The 22,225-nt window shown below is 40.4% G+C and overlaps 1 long non-coding RNA gene across 1 annotated transcript; it reads left to right on the top strand.

The window, feature by feature from the left end:
* Nucleotides 1–1,695: 1,695 nt before the first annotated feature.
* Nucleotides 1,696–20,957, top strand: LOC140657070 (uncharacterized). Its single transcript, XR_012044202.1, has 3 exons — nt 1,696–1,785; nt 5,881–5,984; nt 20,875–20,957. It is a non-coding gene; the product is annotated as an uncharacterized lncRNA (long non-coding RNA).
* Nucleotides 20,958–22,225: the final 1,268 nt, after the last annotated feature.

A 22,225-nucleotide genomic window follows, 5' to 3' on the forward strand; every position in this document is an offset into this window, starting at 1 on the left:
AAAATGCTAAGGAGGGTTGGCACAGGGGAGAATAAAACATGGAGCGGCTTTCTTTTGCTTAGGCTGCCGCAGCTCATGCAATGCCATGGATTAATGAAACTCCAGACTGTCTGATGGAGTTTTTCCCACAGAGCAAAATATTAACTAAGTCAATTGATTGCATTTTCATTTCTTGAGGGAGCGCTCAGCCCACACATCCTATTGTGTGTCTGATCACAAAGACATGTCTGCTGTAGCAATATTGTGTTATCTCACAGATGCTTTGTGCTGCATCTTGAGCTGTGGCCTCTGATGTAAAAGGAAATGGAAATTCTTGCTCAGAAGACCTACCTGACAAAGAAATAAATTCTTGTAAATTCAGTGTTCCAAACTTAGGAAATTACAGTAGCTGCTACTGAAAAACAGTGTGATAAATCCCCATCTGTCTGGAACATTTCCATAATCCACTACAGATTGCCAATTAATTGCACACTTAGTTCTGTGTAATAAGGACAGATAATAGACTGTATTAGTGTAAGGCCCCCAGAGGCAGTAGAAATACATCCCAATATTCTTAAATAGCGTATTTTTATTAAAGCAATGCCTGCAAGCTTCTGTCTGGTACTAGAAACCTATTGTGCTAGGAACTGTACATGTAATGAAAGGCCAGACTTACAGCACATAGTCCTATTTAGTGAAGCACTTAATTGCTTACTTCAAGTACCAGTTTAAATAAACTGATCTCATCTATTTTCTAATTAAATGTGGGAAATTATAGTGTGGCTGGTTGGGACACAAGGTTTTTAAATCCTCTTCTAGAGCAGGAGAAACTGTAAATACTCTGTCTTATGCTGTTAAGATTAAAATGAGACTTGTATTACGGAAAGAAACGTTTAAACAATGGTGTGTGAAATATTTAGGATTTTATGCACATAAATAAATCACAGGTTTTTTGCTAATTTATGGAGAACCTTTTGTGGCCAGTTAGGATTTAAACTAAAATTCCTATTCATTAAACCAGTTACATAATGGAAATATGTCATTTTTAAAAACACATATATTTAATTTTATTTGGATTAATCAAGTTTTTCTGTGCTCTGCTGAACATAATGTATTTGATGACCTTTTCCTGCTTATGGTAGTTTTAATATTTTACTGCAGTGTTTCTGGGAGGCAACTCAGTAATGAGTAATTGTTGTCCAGAAGATAAAAGAGGGAAAAATCTGTATGTTTTGAAATCAAGTCAGATTGTCACAGGATTGTTAGAGTCAAGGAAGAAAATGCATCTTCACATTTTATTTTCATTTATTGCTACAGTTAGTTGTTCCTGTATATCTGTGACAACCATGGGAGTCATGTAATTTTTTCAGTTTAAAATTTTTCTGAACATTTTGTGTTTGTCTTGTATAACTGGCAACATTTTAGTACACAAAGTCATAATACTAGGTATAACTCTGTACATCCGTGTGAAAATCAATACTGTAGTACCAGAGATGGCTGCACTGGTGCAGAGAGTTCATTTTAACTTGAACTGCTCTCAGAAAAGTTTTGGATTAATCTAGAATGTCTTGGAGGGCTCCCACTGAAATGCCTCCGCCTGTAACTATAACCTGTCTGGAAAACTAGCTGATTTTTTACTTTCCAAACATGTTGCTCCTGTGTGTGAGTTTTTCAGAAAGGAGAAAGCTGACCACTTAGAACAGTTTGCTGCTATCAAGAAGAACCACTTTTCTTTGCTGTTTCCTTCCTTCTCTTGAGGTTGCCACATGACTGATGAGGCAAAAATTCTGTCATGAACCACTACGGGTAAGAAAAGCCAGACTGAGCCTGGACCTCCCTGCCTCCTCATGTATTATACATCTGAAACTCATGATAATTTCATAGGATTTCACTCTCTAAAAATAGTGTGTTCATGACCTAGGGCCTCTGGGTCTTCCTGGTAGCAGGCACCACATAAATTAAGGATTCAGCTCCACCTTCACTTTTGTGCTATAGACTCAGCTTAGCTTAATTCCCAGGAGTGCCAAGCATGCATTTGCCAGTTACAACAAGGGATACTTCATTTATTACCCCTGGAAGCATGAAGCACTTGTGTCCATTGGGAGAGTCATCTTGCCACAAGCCCATGTGCAAGAGACATTATTATTTTAGAACAATTTAGCTTTTCTATGTTTATAGGGAGAAGGCACTTCAATAGGTTATGAGTAGATGGGTGGATTTTCCTCTCTTTTAAATGCAAGGGGGTGTTTTTGCTGTTCTCAAATGTTTTTTATACTATCAAACTGGAGAATCTGAGTCCTGTAATCCAATCAAAGATGCTAGTAATGAGAGCAGTGGTTACTAACCAAATAGAAAACTGCCACTGTCTCTTTTTGTTCCTGATGAGACTCTTTCCTTTCAGCTGTCTCTGAAATCTGCCAGTCTGGGAAGCCTCTGCATCACTTGTAGGCACATGCCTGCCTTGATAGTAGGCTGTGGAAATGCCGATTAGAGCCATTTGATCCGGATTGGTATTGAAGTGCCTAGAGGAACTCACTCCCACAGCGCAAGATAAAACTACTGGTTCCTCACATATGGCAGATTTCAGGAGGTTTCTTACACCTTCAAATACAAGGGGAAGGTTCCCTGAATCTAAAATCTTCTAAATCTTACAACAGAATTGCATCAAAGTTTCTCTGTGATAGAGATAACTTGCTCCTAGCTAGTCTTTTTTTTTATTTTTGATTAACAAAAAAGCCACTTCTGAATATAAGACTGGATTTTCCTCTAACTTTAAGACATCTTCTCACTAAGTATGGCAAATGACCAGCACCTTTCTCATGTCCAGCTGCAAAGCATTTTAACATCTGATCATCATGTTCTAAGAACATCTAATAAATAACAAATTAATGCCTACTGGCAGAAAAGAAAAAAAAGCATGCTATCCAATCAGCACATGTATGTGAATGTGTCTGTAAAATAAATGTACATGTTATAAGTGCACATCTACACACATGTGCATGCCATTATAGCTGTGTATATTTATACATTGGATGGAAATAATAATCTTTTTTCTTTGCTGTGTTGATGGATTAATTTCAGAAAGACACACCAAGTCCTCAGCCATATGAAGGACTTGCGTCATATTGAAGTCCTGGTCATTTATACCACCCATATAGTTATGGGCTTGTGTTCTCCCAACTATATAACCTGCTGTTTGTGTTTCCCATGTACATTTGCTGAAATGCATTGTTCTGAAGTAACTTTTCTGTTTTGATGCCACAACTGAGTGATAACAAGAACTAGCAGATCTTTCTCTCTGTGTGTGTGTGTAGATCTGCTATATATTTAGCAAACAGCATTCTTTCTCTCCCCACCTCCACAAACACACTCTTGTAAATCTAAATCAAAGCCCATTCAGGACATTTCATTTTAAGTGGTTTCATCTTACTGTAATTACCAAGTCATGTGAGGGGTAGCTAAACAATTGTCTGCACAACAATGGAGATGAAATAAAGATAGCCTCTAATTAATTCCATCTAGGTTATAATTAATTTTGACTGAGTTGCTCAGGACAATATCCTTAAGTCTCACAGACTTCTATAAAGAGGACTGATCGCCAGCTGCTGCTCTTTGATTTTTAAAGCAGATGGGGCTATTTCCAGCGATTGCTTAAAAGGAAATGATGAGGATGAGGGTAGAGAGTGATTGATTGGCTTTGAATAGGCCCTGGGGTAAGACCGCTAGAAGGAATGCTTTGTTGGCAAACTAGTTTGTGATAATGTCTGTTAAAGATTTTGGAGATATTTTGTTGTAATTTGTCTTTAAATTTGTAAGAACCCCTTTTTGCTTTATTAGGAAAAAGTAAAAATCTATGATGCAATGCCACGTCAGTAAATACTTCATCATATGCTGTATGTTAAATCTGCTTTGGGTCATGGTGGTGCTAAAGGCAGTGATGAAGGGTACAAATATGAATGTTTCTTTCTAGTCTTTATCATTTCATAGAAACAAAAGATGAAAAATACCTGTTAGATTGTTATCCTAATTCTGTCTGTCAATGTAGAATAGTTCTCCACTTTGTTATACAGGAAGCTTTGGTGAATAATTCATTAAAACTAATTTAGCTGAGAAATTCTGCCACTTCCTTTGTTTGCTGACAAATTGCAAAATTCTCAGATGGGTTTGTTGTTAGAAATTATTCATAAACTTCTGGAATAAATAAATCCCATCTTGCTAGTAGGCTGTGCTCATTGGGAGTAATTGATGTATAAACTGACAGTGTGGCAGTTTCTCTAAGAACACAATATTTAGATTCCTTGATTGGATAGCTTCTAGAACTAGCTAATACCTAGCATGTTCTTAGCTATCCATTTAAATGCAAAAGGTGAAAATCAAGGTTGGAAATTAGCTTTCTCTGACTATCTCTAACAAAAAACTTGTGTGAAAAGAAAGCAGATATGTGATAACTTTGGGGATAAAATTTTCAAAGCTGAGAACCACCACCTGCAATTGTTAGTAGGGAGGGAAAAGTCAAAATGTTTCACCCATTATGATATGCATTAGGAATAAATAGAAAGGCCAGTGATTTAAATGTTAAATGATGGTGTATCAAATACTTTTTCTAGGAACTTCTTGTTCAGTCTACATTTTCCTGTGCTAAATTTTCTGCTGCTTATCACTTTGTTGGGCTGCCTTTTCATTGCTGTAGCATACTAATTCTTAAAGACCCAGTGCCATGTGCTTTTGAAGTGAAATTCCCACTGAAAGCAATGTTTAAAAGCTTATATGAAAGATCTATTAGTATGTGAGAAAAGAAATTTCCAAAGAAATTAGATGAGCAATCTATGTCTCATACCAGGGTTTTGAAATTGGTACAAAATGCATTCACCAGTATCTTTCTACTGTGCATGACATGCAGCTCAAGTACAAATTGGTTCTTGTGTTCTCTTTAGTCTGAGGAAGAAAACTTACCATTGTGCTTTTAGGAAAGCATCAGTGTAGTGTGTGCAAACACTGCCTGCGTCATCTGTTTGCATTACCTTGAATGTGATAGCTGTTGAATCTGTTTAGTGCTCTTTTTCTGTGTTTTCATTCAGAAGTCTATTTCCTTGTTTGCCCTACAGTATGTTAAATTTTTTAAGCCAATGAGATCGTTATAATGCTTTAACCTGCCTTTCACGTAATGGAGGCCACAAAGTTTCACCTAGTAATTCTTGCATTGAGGCCAAGAATCATGCCCTGATTGTAAATTCCCTCTTTTCCCCCTTAACACAGGTGTCCTTAAACTCTTTGGTTTTCCCAAGTAGATAGCGTATTTTAGTAATTGTAGGCATGTCTGTTGTACAGAGCTGGTAGGTTACTCAATCAGTTCTAGGCAGGCTGGCATCCCTAAAGCAAAATGCAGCACCTTGAGAGGCTGCTATCTCAAGTAAAGGTACAGCTTGTCACTGACTATGTGATGATGTGCTGAATACTTTAACAATCTTCAGCGGGCTTTACTTGCTCAGTATTATTGCTGATTTTTGCAGGGAAGAGGCATGTCCAGCCTATTTTATAAAGCTGTCATAATCCTTGGCTATAATCCTGCTGAATATATGTCTATGTTTTGAAATGAAGACTAGAAGTGGGTTTTTTCCCCCTTCAGTTCTCCCTCTTTAGCAATGTCATACTTCCCTTGCTTCCAGTTTTAGGTCCTGTAAAGCATTGCATGGGCAGCTTCTCTGCTCTCTAGCAATTTCCAGCCTGCCTGGACAACAGGAATAAAGTCTCTTCTGAGACGCTAACATACTGAAGCAGTAGAGTTATGGTTTTCAGCCTAATACCTGTCCCCACTAGAGTGGGTGAGTAATTCAGCTCTTCATTTAAAAGGAGAGATTTTTTTTTTTAAGTGACTCTCACATTTGTTCCTTTTCTTCAAAGGATTCTTCCATGCTGGCAAAATCTCCTGTGGAAAGTTCTAGAGAACATTCAAGGAAGATCAACAGTTTTGACAGTTTTGCATTGCTTACTTCTGGCTTATTCAGGTATGTTGTTAAATTAGCCATAATTCCTTATTATCTACTCTCAGACTGCATGACAGGAGCAGAAATCCCTCTCCATGTACTAACAAACTGGCAGACTTGGCCTGTGACTCATTACTGAATAGGCACGGGAGGCCTGTCCTTTTCCAGGGTTTCTAAGATACTTCCTCATTAAACTCTTAAGGAGAAAGAGGAGGAATTAAAAAAAACCATGGAACTCTCTGAAATCCCTACCTGAGAGTTTTCAGAGCTAACACACATCTTGTGTATCAGGCTGGGATGTAAAAATCTTAGTTAAGGGGCTTTATGTATATATGGTAAGATGTTCTAAAGATTGTCATGTTGAGAAAGAATGGCTGCATGTGCTTGTTCTGGTTCAAGGTATTCAGTAGCTCTTTCAAGTGGGGGTTTCTCAAGCTGAAGTCTTCTGAGGCTGAGGGCACAAGCAGCTTTCCACAACTACCTATCATCAGTATTAATACCCAATTCTGTCTAAGGCACAGTAATGTGATTTCTGTAGTGATTTTATGACTTGAATGACTTTATTCAGTGGTAATGCCAGATTACTGTGCCCTTCTAGTTTCTTCTTCCATTTTCACTTGTTCCTACTTTTGTCCTGCCCTTGGTTTTGTCAGAGGAATTTGTTATACAGCAAAGTGGATCAGGGAAGTGATGCAGCTTAAAAATCACCTGATTTTAAAGCTGGATCAGTGTCCTGACAGGTTCACATTGTGGCCTTTTGGGCACCTATAAGGAAGAAAAGGGTGGTATTGCCATGAGCAGGTGACATGACATGAAGTCTTTAGCTACATAAATCCAGTCTGAGGGACATGTTGGTGGTGTTGGCTGGGCTCTCTGTACTGAACAGGGAAAAAATACTGCACCTCTTCTGAAAGCTGTGTTAGCATCTGACCAGGAGGTCAGTCACTCACAAAAAGGAAGCACAACCCTGAGATCAATCTAAGAAGGGTTGTTTGGTAGCAAGGTGCAGCTGTATCTAGAGAAGCAATTCCTGTTTTCTGAAGAGAGTACATGTAAACTCTGTCCACCCACCTTATCTTCATCTAGCTTCCTGCTCTTTTGGGCTGTGACCCTATTTATAACAATGCCAAGTGCATGTGATGCTGGGAGTGGGGTCTGGGAGCACCTCTTCTCAGAAATAGATTGTGTGAATTTATTGTGGGCTGACTTTTGCTTTAAGTTTGGTAAGGGACTGTCAGTTTGGACTGTTGCACTGGGGTACTCATTGAGTCCTGGACTCAGTGAGTTATGGATCCAGCTCAGAATTTCTTTGGTACTGCTAACACAGACTTGCTCCCTCAAAGGAAGCAGTATCTTGAAAGGCCATAAACCCCTGTCTCAAAACCCTGGTTTGGGGTCAGTGATTCCCTTCTGCAGTCCTTTGAGACCAGTTTTTACACTAAGTTCTTTCTTTGTCCAGTAAGAATTCCTCTGTCTCATTCTCATGTCTCTATACAGTATCTGCTCTTTGTTTCCTGCACATCTATATTTTTAAGATTTTATCTGCTAATGTGAAATACTTTTGCTTGTTGCATACATTAGAAACTGGAAAAATGTAGATGTAATTCTGGCTACTATTTCCAACTTTTCTTCTCCTTTCTAGACTTTGATCTATTCATGGCCAGTGGTGGAGCATGGCCTCCACAAGCTGTAGTACCTAGAATTAAGTGGGTGTGGTGAGGGATCCAACAGACTTCTCCACTTTTAAACTGGACCCCATCACAAAAGGCACTGATTCAGATGTGGGAATGGCTTGCTCTAGGATGGTTATGAGTCCCCTCCATCAGCTAGCTACCTGTCCTGCTTCTACCTCAGAAATTCCCACAGAAACTCTGGTTTTGGTCAAAAGGGTTCTTAGGGGAATAGTAATAATTAATAAGAATGCTTTAGTTTCTAGTCCTGCAAAGATCAATTTTCAGGACTCAGGCCATAATCCTCCAAGGTGATCTTAGTGTGGATAATTGCAAGAGATGATTAGCCTTCTGACTTTTTCTTTTGGTGGGTCATGGGGAGGGGAGGGGGTGTTTGAGGGGAAACTGAGGCATACTGAAGTGAACAATCTCGCCTGAAATGTTGTAGCCAGCTAGGAGCAGACTAGTAGAACTGGGCAATAGAATCTCAGGTCTCTGAATATCTTCTTTAGCTTTTTTTTCCACACCCTTTTTTGTTTGTGGACCCTTGATTAATAAATTTAGCAAGACAATGGGCTTGCTCTTCTTAGTTCCCTTCTCAGTCCCTTCGGAGTAATCTACAGACTTCTACTGCTTCATGCACTGCAGTTTAAAAATGCACCAAGCAATCTCATATCCTGTTCTCTGACTTTCTGCAACTTTCCTTTGAACTATAACTCAGAAATAATTACACCAGGAAAAAGCAAAGCGCATGTCTCTAGAAATACTTTAGCATTTGTGAGAGAGTTTCAAAATTATAAACTATGGAAATAGTGTGATCACAGATGATTCTTCTGTAGCCAAGATCTTGACCAACTTGTAAGTTTACTATCTTTTCCTGATGTATTGCTGAGATATGCACAATAGATTTTTTTTTTTCCCCCTGTGAATAATTTTTCACATGGCTTCCAGTTAGTCTTGAAAAGGAACTTAGCCTAATCTTGAGAGAGAAATGTAGAAAGGAGAACTAGACGGCCACACCCTGTTTCCACACATGTCTGTATTCATGCTCACTTTGCTCTTTGCAATCAGTGTCTCAATGTTAGTTAGTTCCCTCTTGGATACATCAAATGATACCAGGATGGCATTTCAAGTTGCAGACACTGAAACCAAAGGCCTTTTTATGGTGTCTCAGTTGTACATCCTGTGTCCACTTGAAACAGGTTTTTCGAATATAAGAAGCTTACTTAACCCAGGGTTTAAAGCTATATTTATCCAGCATGAAATGTGCGTGGAGAGAAGGCATTCAGAGATAGGACAGTAGTTTATTTTTCCTCAAGGTCATCTTTATGTTTGGGAGAGGTGAAACTATTTTCTGGAAAACCTAGATAATATTCAGATATCCTGCATACCCACACTGTTTGGGTCAACTCTTTGAGGGACAGAGGCAGATTCATTTGCAAAAGCCCACTGGTGTAGTCAATTCAAATCAATTGTAATTCTGTTGCTTTGGATGCAAATACTAATTTCTCCTGAGATTCTGGATCCTTATCTCAGAGATCTTAGAGTCCTATCAAATACATGTGGAAATTTCTCCTTCCCAGACTACTGCTCCTGCACTGTTTGTAATAAATAAGAGCCCTCCTGTGTTCACCTCACTGATTAGGTACCCAAATTACCGCTATTCTAATAATATATCAAAGTGTAGTATCTTTTTAAAACACAAATGGATAGTACAGCTTGGAGGTTAGCAGACCCCTTTATGCTTCAGTTCCCCAATACTTATTGGAAGTGTTTATGTAGGTGCCAACTTGTGGGGGTGAGCTTTGCAGAATTAAAAATACTGGCATAAAGATGACTAATACAATTTTGTGTGCTTTACAAGAACAGCCATGTCACTATTATAAGACAGTTTCACTCCACCTTAAATGGAGAAGCATGTCTGTTGCCATTGTGAGCTTTTAATCACTCCAATTACAGTGCTTTTCCCATCCTGACAGCTGGCACGCACAGGAGTCCCTTGTTAAGGCTTGCATGAGAGGTGGATTTTTTTTAGTCAAGTAAATGACCACAGCACCAAGCACAGGCCCAACAACACCCAGCAATTTGCTCAGCTGGAGAGTTTGCTGATTTCACACAGCAGATGTTTAATGCAGTACCCACTATAATGTGCACAATAACTGCCCTTCCAGAGTATGCAACAACACAAAGTATATTGAATCCAGGGTGTTATTAAAAAAGCCACTATACCAGAGTTAACATTAAACAAGAGCTCGGTTAAAAAAAGCTGTGCTTGTTGTTGCTGGTGGTTTAGCAACACAGGCTATTTGACTTTGAGTCAAAAGTGGGTAAACTTTATGGTAATGGAATAAAAATGCAGTGAGTCTATAGAAGAAAACATGTTCTGCAATCCACGTAAAGGCTCGACATTGTCACAAGTGTTAGGAGAAGTTCTAGTACTCTGCCTTGCTCTCTTGCAGCTTCTCCTGAATGGCCACACTGTGCTGACTTCTCAAACAAGATTACTGTGGAGTTTTTGGCTAATGGAGGTGAACTCTTTTCCCCTTCCTAGCATCATGAAAAGTTCTGGTGTTTTCACTGAGAATGTTACTTCCCAAGTACTTGATGAACAAAGAGAAAATCCAGACCCAGCTGCACTGAGTTTTCACAGCAATCGTATTTGCTTCTTTAACACTCATATTCCAGAAGTAGATCCTGTTGCTCTTACACAAATTGCGTACCAAAGCCTGAAGAAGGGCTGTGGCTTTCACCCTCCATGAGGCCTGTCATAACTTGCGATGGGTCAAAGAGTGAGTAACTAGCCAAAGGCCAGAGAAGAAGTTTGGCATGTGTTCTTGTCTTAATGGCAATGCCAGCTTATGCAACTTTCTGGTTGACCATCCAGTGTCCTGAACTGTGGAACTGGTTAGGTTGAAAGCTTGCTTTTTTAAAAAAAATCTGGTTGTGGGGGTTTTTTTTCCCTCCAATATAGCCTGCTCTTTTCCTTCACTTGGCTTATCCAAACAGTCAGATGCTTCTTCTGGCACAATGAAAGAGATGGTTCTAGATCATGCTTAGTTGGTTCTTGCAGCTGTGTTACCCAATATCTTACTATTACTGCAATGTCACTAAACTCCCAGGAGTTCCTCAGAATGTCTTCAGAAATGTGTTCTCTGGAAAACCTCTCTGAGTTGAGAACCCCCACTTAAAACAGACTAAATCAGATGCAAAAACCCTATTTGAGAAGAAACAGGTCAATATATTTGCCACCCTGGCCCATTAACACAAACTAATTTATGCAACAAAACCAGCTGCACTGCAAAGTTCTCCAAAGGCACTAGGATAACCTGGCTACTTCCTGCATCCCCATCTCATCTTTCCTTAGAGAGTGGGTAACCCCTGGGACATACAAGGCTGTGTTAACAAATGCCTGGTCTCAGACTAGTAAAGAACTTGCCTGAGAAGAATGGGTCTATACCAGCTCTATCTGCAAATATTTCCTCTTAATCCCAGCAGGCCTTACAGCTCTGTGGAGCTGGCTGCTTTGACCTTTTTTATTTTTTGATTAATATACAGCTTCTCTTCAGTGCTGAGCTGGAACTGTAGCTGCTAGTGCCTTCTCTAGTTAGCAGAAAGACTTGCAGAAGTGTTGGTTCCAGCTCCCATACAAATAATGAAACCAGGAGCCAAGAAATGTGAGCAAAACACAAATACCCTGGAGAGAGATGTGTCATGGCTGTGGTTTTACACCCGCCTCCCGTGCCCCCCTCCTCACTGCTGTAAAAGTTTGAAAAGTTGCAGAATAAAAGTTGCTATGGGATCTCTTTCTCATTTATAGCAGTGCAGAGCTACAGGCTTTCTTTAGTATATGACCCCAGAGAAACTGCCTGCAGGATTATGTGCTCACCCTCCATATGTCCTGTGAGCTAAAGGTCCCCTTTGGGATTCCAAGTGTGCTCTAGCAAGCAAATGGGTGCTGGTTGTTCTCAGCACCTTGCAGAAATAACCTTGGTGTGTTATGGGGCAGGATGGGGCAGTTTAGTATTTATTTTTTTCCTCCCATCCAAGATTTAGTTCTGCTGTCTGAAGGTAACTTCAAACTTTCATTGATTTCACTGTGTGAGGGTCTAGATACCACGTTTGCTGTGCCCTGAATCTCCCCAGCCAGACCACTCCATGAGACTCTGAAAACTTGCTCTAAAGGCCCAGCTTTGCTGACTGCCTGTGCCCAGCAACCTCTATTCCTGTCCCTCTCCAAAGGAAGAAGGTGGTTTAGCATACCTTGGGAACAGGCTTTGAAATAAGAATTTGTGTTTAAAAGGCACTTTTTAGTCATGCTAATTAATCGTACTAATCCTTACCCAAAGTTTCTGATGCAAGCATCTGCTTGGTGATATTGCAGGCTGTTGCAGGTGCCCAAGCAGCTACAGGAGGGCTGCTCTGAATATGTGCAGACACCAGAGAGGGCACAAACACTGCCCGCTTATGTGTTGCTTCAGATCTACCTTTATTCAGAAAGGCTCAGGATTGCTATGGCAACCCCAATCACAAACTGTAAGGGATTCACGCTAAAACCCAAAAAGGCTCACACTTTAAGGGCTTTTCTCTCTTCCTCTCCCTCTTTCTTTTTTTCTCCATCACAGAAATCGCTTCTGAGCAGATGGGCCTACAGCAGCTTTATCATGGACCCTTTGTGTACTGGGAGCCCTTTGTTCCCCAGCTTCGCTTCACAAGGCTGAGCAAATGCAGCTGCTCTTGGAGTCAGTGGGAATATCAGGTGTTTGTTTTCCAGTTAATCATATCAGCAGGATCCTTGCAATGAAATCACCCAGGCCAGTGGCTCTTTTCAGTTCCAGAATATCTTGGTGGGGTGAGGTCTATAACTGCTGGTCTTGCATTGCTCTGTTTGGAAAGACTCTCCCTTACTACAGCCAGAAAAGCTTTGATGGGTTTTCTGTGTGCCAAAATTTTAGGGCCCTGGGAGATGAGCTCTGTTAAATCTTGTAGGAGTGGTGTAAGAGAGTATTGCCTCATCTATTCCTTACACCCTGCTCCGAAAGGTTACTAACTTGATCGTAGAAGCAACTACTCATTAGCTACGTGTACACCTCCAGCCTCAGCTTAGAAGAGTACTGTGAGCTTCCATGGATGGGAATTTATTTAGCTACTTCTTGGACTGTGATGGCTTTGTCTCTCTAGCTGCTCTCTTGGTCCCATCTTGGATATCTGTTTACAATGGCATAATCACACCTTTAATTTTTCTATCCTTATCCTACTTATGCAAATAACATGTTTACACAAACATCAGATGAGCTTTGTGATGAACAGGAGATTTGGGGAATTCCTTTACTTGCCCACAATGTAACAGAATAGCTCGGGGGATCTCATCATATTTTATTCTCTGTGTGCTGAATGCACTTCAGAACCACCTTCCTCTCCCGAACTGAATGGGTAAAGCAATTCTGTTCAACCCACTGACCTTCATGTCCTTGCCCCTGGTGGATAGGAGGAATTCCTACACAGCTAATATTTTCTCTGCTTCTGAGAAACTTCTCCTTTATTTGCTCTGAGTCACATTGGATGTTATCAGTGGCTCCATGGTTACACAATTCACCCTTCTGCTACCTGCCTAGAATTTACCCCAAGATTATCAATTGACAGAAACTGGAGGACCTTTATAGGTATGAACCTGAATTTCCCTGATTTCTCAGCTGATTCTAGTTTCCTGAAATAACTCCCTCTAAGTCCACACAAGATTTTACAAAAATGGATGTGGTGTGCACAACTTACAGAACAACCTATTTACACTTGCATGCTTTGGCTGAAAGGGGAACCAGCTGTATGTGTGGGGGGATTTCCTGGATCATAGCAGTTGAAACAGGAAATAGGGAAAATTCAGCCAAAAGGACTTTTCCAGTTCTCTAGAGAACTTGCCTCTGTGAGCTTCCAGGCAAATCTGGCTTTGATTGTCTCTTACCTACTTGATATAATGAAAAGAGAGATCTCATTTTTTTATTTTTAAACAGAAGTAGCGGATCAGCATGGCCAAAAGTGAATAGGAACAATCTGAGGAACTGCTAAATACGAAAAGAAAGTAAAGGTGATGTGAGGGGTTATATTGTTATTGTCTGAGCTTTAAAGAACAGAATGTACAGTATTTAATCATACAATCTTATATGATTGTGTTTTATGAATATATTTTTTAAATAGTGAGGTTGGTTCAGTAGTGCCCTGCATGCCTACTGTGGGAAGATCTCCTTCTTTTTGTTTTGATAGCTGCTCAGACCTGCTATAGTCTCTCAAATGATATTTCTGGCAATGAATAAATTGCAGTGCATGTGAAATGACTGGTACAGCGTGAAGACTCTCCCACAGAAATAGTTCACGAGTGATTACCCCCTCTCTATCTCAAGCATACAACACAGTGAATGCTTGCAGGGCATAGCAATCTAGCAATAATTATAGTATCAATCCTGTTACTTCTGAATGAAAATGCACAAGAGAACTATATGTAAAAAAAACCCCAAAATATTTCCTGGGCATAAAGCCAAAGCAGAATAATTTAACCACATCAAAGTATTTCATGTTTTGGGGACTTTTTTACATGCTAACACATGAAAATCAAGATGTTCTCAAAGAAAGCAGAGGTTTTGCAGAAACAGTCCTTTGTAGCGGCAGAATATTTTGTCATTGAATTTTGACCCATTTTTCCCAAGGGGATCTCTAGAGGCATAATGTTCAAAACTCAGGTGCATGTGCAAATTAGGGGCAAAAGTCTAACTTGCACATGCGTTTGCCATGACTATAAGAATGGAATTAAACTGAATTGGTGTTAGGGGATTAATAATACTCCAGGTCTGATCAGAAGAGAAGTGTGAGGGGGTGGGAGGTGGTTCTAATTTCATGATTCCTGACAATGTCAACCCTGGCATATATGTAATTAGCCTACTTGATTAGCATCACAGAATAAAAATATGAATGGGGAGCTATTCTACTCTGCCAGCCTCTAAGCTGAGGAGCTGGAAGGAGAAGAGAAAGGCTGAGGGGTGGGCAGCGAACCCTTGCAGATTTAACAGTTGGTAATGAACTTTTGCTAGCTAGAGGCTTAGCATGACTTCCTTTTCCCCTGTTCATAGCAAAGCTCCAGTCACAGCCTCCTTCCTGAACTGAAGTCGCGGTCTCTCTTCAGGACACAAGGCAGCTTGTACAGTCCTGTTCTCATTGCTCATGTTAAAAGGCATGGAGAAATGACTGCTCTGCTCCTTGACAAGCTGTGGAGTCACAGATATGTGTTCCCTGGGCCCTTGTGTTAAGTACAGCAGCCCTCCAGAATAAATAACTGCAACAGTTCTTGCTGAATAACACAATTCACAGACAAAGGAGAGAGCATTAGCTGCTTCTTTTTCTGTTTGAAAGCAGAATAACAAAGGGAATCCATCCTTTCCCCAGTTAGTGGAAGTAGGAATAAGTAGCTGTAGAACCCTACAGGGCAGATGTCCGATAACAAATCCATTCAGTTTAGCTCTCCCTCATGGAAAATAAAGGAATGTAAGAACTCATTATTACCAGTGCCCCAAGCAGGAGCTTAGCAGCTAGCAGTAGCAACAGCTCAGATTATTAGTGTATTTATAATAGTCTTTTAAGTCTGCCACATGGAAGGATTTGTGAGTCAGCAAATATAGCAAATAGGTCTGCAAGGGACAGGCCAACACAGAAAGGAAAATTGTCAGGAATTATTCAACCCTGAACATGTTCAAGTCTGACTCTGTTTCCTTTAGCAATAACTATTGTTCTGGGACTGAGAGGTTTGTTACTTTTAATTTCTTTGAAAGCTAAGTGCACAGAAGGCAAAGAGAAGTGCTGGTTCGTGACAGATTATAATAAAGCAGGTCAGCCTGCCTGAGTTGGCATGAGCACAGAGACAAACTGTGCACAAGGATGTTCTACCAAATCACCCGTCGTGCAAAGACTGCTACCCAGTTTACCCTCTTAACCTACATTTGGAAATATATTGTGCTTTACAGATGCATATTGCAGTAGGTTTGGGGAAACTGATTGACTTTCTAATAGGTTTAGAGCTGGAGATACCAATTTAGGGCTCATAGGCAGGAGAGCCCTTAATCCTTTTCAATCTGGAGGTTCCTTGCAGGACTGAGACCACAGACAGCCCAAAAACAAAAGGCAAAAAGAGATGTCTAGCTGTCAGTTGTTTAGCATTTAGTACCTTTTTTAATAATGTGGAATACCACAATGATATGTAATTTTTTGCATTTAAACTTTGGGTAAAACCAAATTACATTTACTGCTGTGACTAGCCAGAAAGCAGCAGCTGAATGCCACAGCATAAAGGGGAGACTTTAATGAAACGGATGCACAACTCATACCAAAAGCTGGTTGGAATGGGATGCTTAATTCACATTAGCATCTTTAAAAGCTTTTGCTAAACACAGATCCTAATCACTCGTGCTCACTGATGGACCCATTCTGCTTTTTTTAGCAGTAGTAATCCAGGTAACCTGGATGAACTCCAACTTGGGTAATTACGTTCTTCTGACCTAAATTCTTCTTGGTGTTTCAAATGGATACTATTCTTGGTCTGATATCCTAAATGAGCAATTGCTGTTACGTGCACTCTTAAAGGCTTTCTGCGTTTCATCTGAGTTAGCTATGTACCACTGGATATACAGCATGTCTTGGGTACATTATGGTATATTTATAAACTTAAAAATCCCTTTGTAAGGATAAAGTGGGAGAGAAATTAATAAATTTCACTTACATTTTACAGCATCTACTTAAAAATATTTTTGTTGATATGTATCAGATATGTATTAGATTAAATCAGATATTTTGGCATATATACATGCTCTGTGATGCGGTCATTGTAGGCACTGTGGTCATTGCAGGCAGTCCTAGAACTTCAGAATTTCTTGGCATTTATCACTGACTCTGGAGAACGAATGGTCATAATTCTATCAAACACTTAGTAATGAGAATTTCAACTGAACATTTCCAGCTTGTTCTTCCTGGTTCCAGCTGGTCAGCCAGTACTTGAAACACACCAGTGGTTCCTGGAACTACATGTCCTCCAGGAAAGCTCAGCACAGATCAATACACAGAGCACAGCCTGAAACATACATACAGATGAACCCTGTTTTTTGGGGGGGTTTTTTGAGGGGTGGGGGTTTGTTTGGTTTGGTTTGATTTTTTTAAAGAAGATCCCAAGATGAGGCAATGGCCTGAGGAAACAGCAAAAGCATAAAGCAGATCTAGTGGATCACCCTAGGGACATCAGCTGAATCAACATTGGCTAAATTTGCTAGACTTCCTTCTACATCTTGATTTCAGTCTGCTGAGTGTGAAACATGAACTTACTTTCATTGTTGTGCTATCCGTTTTGTGTTTTTTATAAAAAACATTTTACTAAACCTCATCCTTCAGCTGGTGCTTGGACCTTACCTGCCCTTTTTCACATGCTGTGATTTGTTAGATCTTTCATATGACTGGAGTTCCCGGTACTTACCAGACAGGATCCCTTCGCCAGTCAGGCAAGTACAGGAAAACAGCAAGGTGGGACCAACATTTTGGGGATAAGTACAGGAAACAAAGAAATGTGTGTAGGAAGGGATCAGAAGGGAAATTGGTGTCAAAACCCCAGATTTGAAGAAGGATGGGACAGGAAGTAGGAGGGTGGCTGGAGAGGAAGAGAGAAGCTGCTGCTAAAGGATATTGCACTAGAGTATGAAAAACCTCTGTGGTGGAAAGGTGGAGTGTCAGTGGGTAAAAGAAAAGAGTAGAGGGTGGAGCTGTGAGTAGAAAGGACAAGGCCTGGGACTGGAAACAGGAAATAGCACAAAGCCACTGCCAAGAGGAAGCCGGCAAGAAGCCGGTCTCATCAGTGCCCTAGCCATGCTGACATTCCTACTCTCACTCCTTTCGGTGTAGCACCTAAAGTGAGTTGCAGCCATTCACAGTAAAAACTCATTGTTTTATGTCAGGTCACAGCCACAAAGGCAGTGCGTTTTCATTAGTGTAGTAAAATCCATGAATTGTCTGTGTTTGACTATGTAAGTCTTGTTCTTTGCTCGGATATAGGCACAGTTGCTGTTTTAAACAGTCAAATTGAGATTCACAAAATGGGCCAGATCATTCCCTGATGCATTAAACATGGATGAACTTGACCCAAAATCTTTTAAAATCACATTTACTTCTCTCTGTCACTAGCAAAAGTGTGAGTTACAAATGCTGGAGCCAGCTGAGGCCACTGATTCCTTGAAATAAGGACATTATATACTTAAAACCCACTTGCAATAAGCCGAAGAATGATTGCAGTCTATAACTTAGTATCTTGAATAAAGCACTGCTGGGATTTTCGAGAGGACTTGGTAGTTACTGTGCTGTGTTGCTGCAGCCACTCTGTGAGTGTCTGAACCCAGAGCAGAGCCCACTGTGGTGTTTTCCAGAGGTCTTACAAGAATTAAGAAGAGATTATACAATCACTTTCAATTGGCTTCCAAAATGGTTTTGTTCCTGATTTCAGGATGTGAGTAAATTAAGCAGGTTAATTGTTTTTATTTCCTTGTACTTCAATGGAAAGAAAAGTAGGAAACCCCCTTGCAAATTAATCTGCCTTGAACTCAGTCTCTTAGCATTATCATTTTTTGCTCCTTTTCACTTTTGTTTTTGGGCTACATTCATGCTTCAGTCTTGGGAAGCTTTAGAGATAGAAGACCTTTGGTCTCCTGGGATATATGTTGTGTAAATCTCCTTTCTCTGTGTAAGCATAGACTTGAAATGACACAAGCAGCCTGAGACAGGCAAGAGTTTCTGAGAGGAACTGAGAAAGAAGAGAGACTTGCTTTAATGGGAAGTGCATGCTGAAGCATAAAACAAAAACATGGTCAAAAGCCCCCAGTGTTACTGCCACTGTTGAGTGTGGTATAGAAGAAAACTTTCACAGTACCGTTTTCAGAACTACATCATCATTAACTGGTTAATGATAATAACCATTACCACAATGACACTGTCTTTCTCCAGCCTTTTATCTTTGAGCTAAAAGCATGTCACACATGTTCACTATTACACTTCATAGCACTACCCTGGAGTAGATAATGGTATAAGGAGAGTAGTTAATGGAATTGGAGTCACTCACTGCTTACCTCAATTTACCTCACAGTAAAAATACTATTTTTATATGGGGAGGCTTTTTTTAGTCTGGAATGTGCTTTAGCCACAGCAAATTGTCTGACACTTACAGAACAAGAAAATGTCAAGAGTTTAGACTGAAGAGTTCTTCCTGGTCATTCTGGAGATATCCCAGGTCATATACTTTGTCACCAAAAGTTAGACACAGCCAAAGAGGTTCTCATCATCCTGAGCCATTTCCTTCCTTTCATCCTTACAGGTGTGTCTACCTGTATCACTGCTTTTATCTGTGATTTCATTCTTAATCTCTCCTTCCATGTCTGTCACTCTGAAATGATGTGAAATACCACACTTGCATCAGGAAAAAGAGCTGAAGTGCTGAGGAGCTGATATATCTGCAGACTGGAAGTTTTCCCTTAGGGCCAGATCTAGAGACTATGGAAGTCCAGACAAGTCCCATGAATTTAAAAAAGATCCGGTGAAAACTCAAATATGAATGCCTGCTTCATGTTTTGTGTCTCCAGAGAAGGAGATGGCTTTAAAGGAAGGCTGTCCCCTTCACTCCCTCAAAGCTTGTCATGTGGTCCTATCACACCATGCACTCAACCCTATTGATAAGCTGCAGATAGATCTAGCAAAAGGCACTCTGCCTTTGTGTATTGCCAGGAAGAAATCAATGTTCAGAGAAACAAAATCTACACCTTCGTCTTACATCCATGCTTGAGACATAGTGGGCATAGGAAAGAGAAAGTAGGCACAGCTCTGGCACAGACAAGAAAAAATTTCTTCTCCTGCCCCCAAAGGTCAAGACTTTTTCACTGGAGGGAATATTTTCCTCCCACTCATTGATTTCCCACTGACAAAAAACTGGTTAGTGAAAATAGGTTTTTTTGGGCTGTCTAGCTCTGAAACTGACATCTGAAATTAGATAATTTAATTCCAACTTTTGCACATCTTCTGCTCTTTTTTGTGATTAGTCAATAAAATCAGCATATGTTGGAGTTCATATAGAAGACATATGTATGTTTCCTGTGCAATGCAAAAGCAGTGAGCAAATACATGTAGCGAGTGCCCTGTTACACAGTTACCATAGAGACAGCACATTAAAAGAACTGTTCTCCTTATTCCTTATCACTGATCTAGAATTAAAACCAACACCTTTTCTATTTTTGTTGAATTCTTTTTGCTTCTGTTGCACATAGACAAGGTGCTGAATTGCTGGTCATATCCTTGCGTTTAAGATCAATGAACAACCTGTTTTGTGCATACTCCTCCCACCTGCTGAAAACCAAGAATGCAGACTCGGTTCCACCATCTCCGGACCTGAGCAGAGTTCAGATCTCAGAGCTCTCCACTTTGTTCCTTAAACCACGCTCACACGATTTCCTGTTTAGACGCAAAAAAAGGGGCTAAAGAGATCTTGGTGCTTCCTGTTCTAGGCTCAGTACAGGCGTTTCTTCCACAGCAGCAGCTGACTGTCAGGGTATTTCTCTGAAAGGCACTTGAGTTAATTTTTCATATTCTTATCACTTCAGATGGCTCATTTGTAAAAGCCGTTTCAAAACCTAATTTCAAGTGGCCAAAAAATAATCACATAAAATAGGTTCTTTGGATTGTAAAAGCATTAGCTGAGCAGACTTGGGTTTGTGTCAGAGAAGCACAAAGCACTCTGGAGACAGTTAATACCCTAGAAAAGCTCTGTAAGCTTTGTAAAGAAGGTAGAAGATACTGGAATCAAAGTTCTGCAGACATTGCTGTTCCTTTGCTATATTCTCTGCACTGCAGAAAAGGGTCCTGATACTTGTTAGCTCCTACAACTTAAGCGTGTTGTTTTTCTGAGTTTGGGGGTGAAGTGATGCATTCTGGATGTTGTTGCAATGTGGATTGGGGGATGAACCTTGCACTCCGGTAGCTCACAGAGATAGACAATCTAGCTGCAACCTCATTGCACAGTGCTGGAAAGCTTTGCAGCTGAGGCCCTTCAGTTGTTAATTTCTCCTTGCTGTTTGGGGAAATTAAAGTGTCAGGGTGACCAGGGTTAATAGATTCACTTGGAAGGTCAGCAATGAAAAACAATTCTAATTGTTTTTTCTGGTTGGTTTGACTGAAATCTTCCCAAGATGACAAGTCTGAAGAGAAGCTCTGGAAAAGCCAGCAGGGAGACCTCTAAGAAGAAAACGAGTTTTTGAAGTGCACAGGGAGGCCAATACTGTTCAGGTGACTGAGGATTCGTATTACAGGAGCCCTCAAAGGCCTGTCTGCAAAAACTGCTGAGTGAAGGCAAGACCCCTGTTCCAGAGTATATTCCTTCCCCCAAGACTGATTACGTCCAGGAGATAAAAGGACATAAACCAAGTGGCATCATGGTACACCTTTTCGCCACCTTCAATATCCCCTCCCCAATTTTAACATCTACCCTGAATCTGTTTTCTGCTCTGTATTATTTTGTCACTAATTGCACAATAATTCTTCAATTAACGTAGACTAGAGAACAGGGAAATCCATCTGTTGGATGCTCTGTGTCCTTATGACTCTTCCTGACCTAAATTTGGAAAGGCTCCACCTTGCACCTCCTTTCCATTCCCTCAGGGTGTTGACTCCCAGGCACTAACAGATTAAATTGAAGTACCAAGTGCCAACTGTCTGCCCTAGACAGCTCCCAGCAATTAATAGTCTCGCAGAAGGGACAGATGAACCGCATATGAAGCAGCATCCTGAATCATGCTGTAATTTGTAGGCCATGATATTCAAGTCGTGAAACCAGAGCTGTTTACTTACATATGCAAAGCCAGAAACTGGTGATGTAAAATTCCCTTTCTGCTTCAGGGAGAAGAAAGATTTGGATCCCAGAGGTTGTCTTTAGGAATAAACTGAGATCCCAAATTAGATGCTGCCTCTTTTTGTCCTCATCTGGATGATTGGTGCTATTTGTGCGGTGTGATAAACAGCAGCACATAATTCAGGGTCAGAAGGACCCAGCATCCAGCAGTGTTGGTGAGGCAGGAGGTGGTGTCTGGGTTTTTTTTTAAGTATTTGTACGCTGTAACTTTATGATTCTGTTGAGTTTCCAAATACAGTAATAAGCACTTTCACATCTTCAAAGTGCTTACAGATACTATCTCACTTAATCTCCTAGGGAAGGAAAATAAGAAAATGATCAGTAACAGATAAGGAAATGATTTAATTTTGTAAAAGAACTCAAAGCTTAAGGGGAGTTAAAGTCCTGATGTCAAGCTAAATCAAAGCAATGGAAATGAGCTGGAACTTGGATCTATCCAAGGTTTCTACTAGGCAAAAGTGAATTTCACCACTCTGTGAATATGGGCTAGGTGTGGAGGCCCTTGTCTGGCAAAAGGACAGAACTATACAAAGAGCTGAGCCAAGATCCCTGGGGAACAGGGCTCATGCTTTCATTGTCAGCAGGATGGTGGGACTGGCAATAGCTGGTGCAGAGAAAACTACTCTCTCTCC

This window comes from Ciconia boyciana, chromosome 9 (assembly GCF_034638445.1).
Source record: "Ciconia boyciana chromosome 9, ASM3463844v1, whole genome shotgun sequence".
In the NCBI taxonomy this organism is placed as follows: domain Eukaryota; kingdom Metazoa; phylum Chordata; class Aves; order Ciconiiformes; family Ciconiidae; genus Ciconia; species Ciconia boyciana.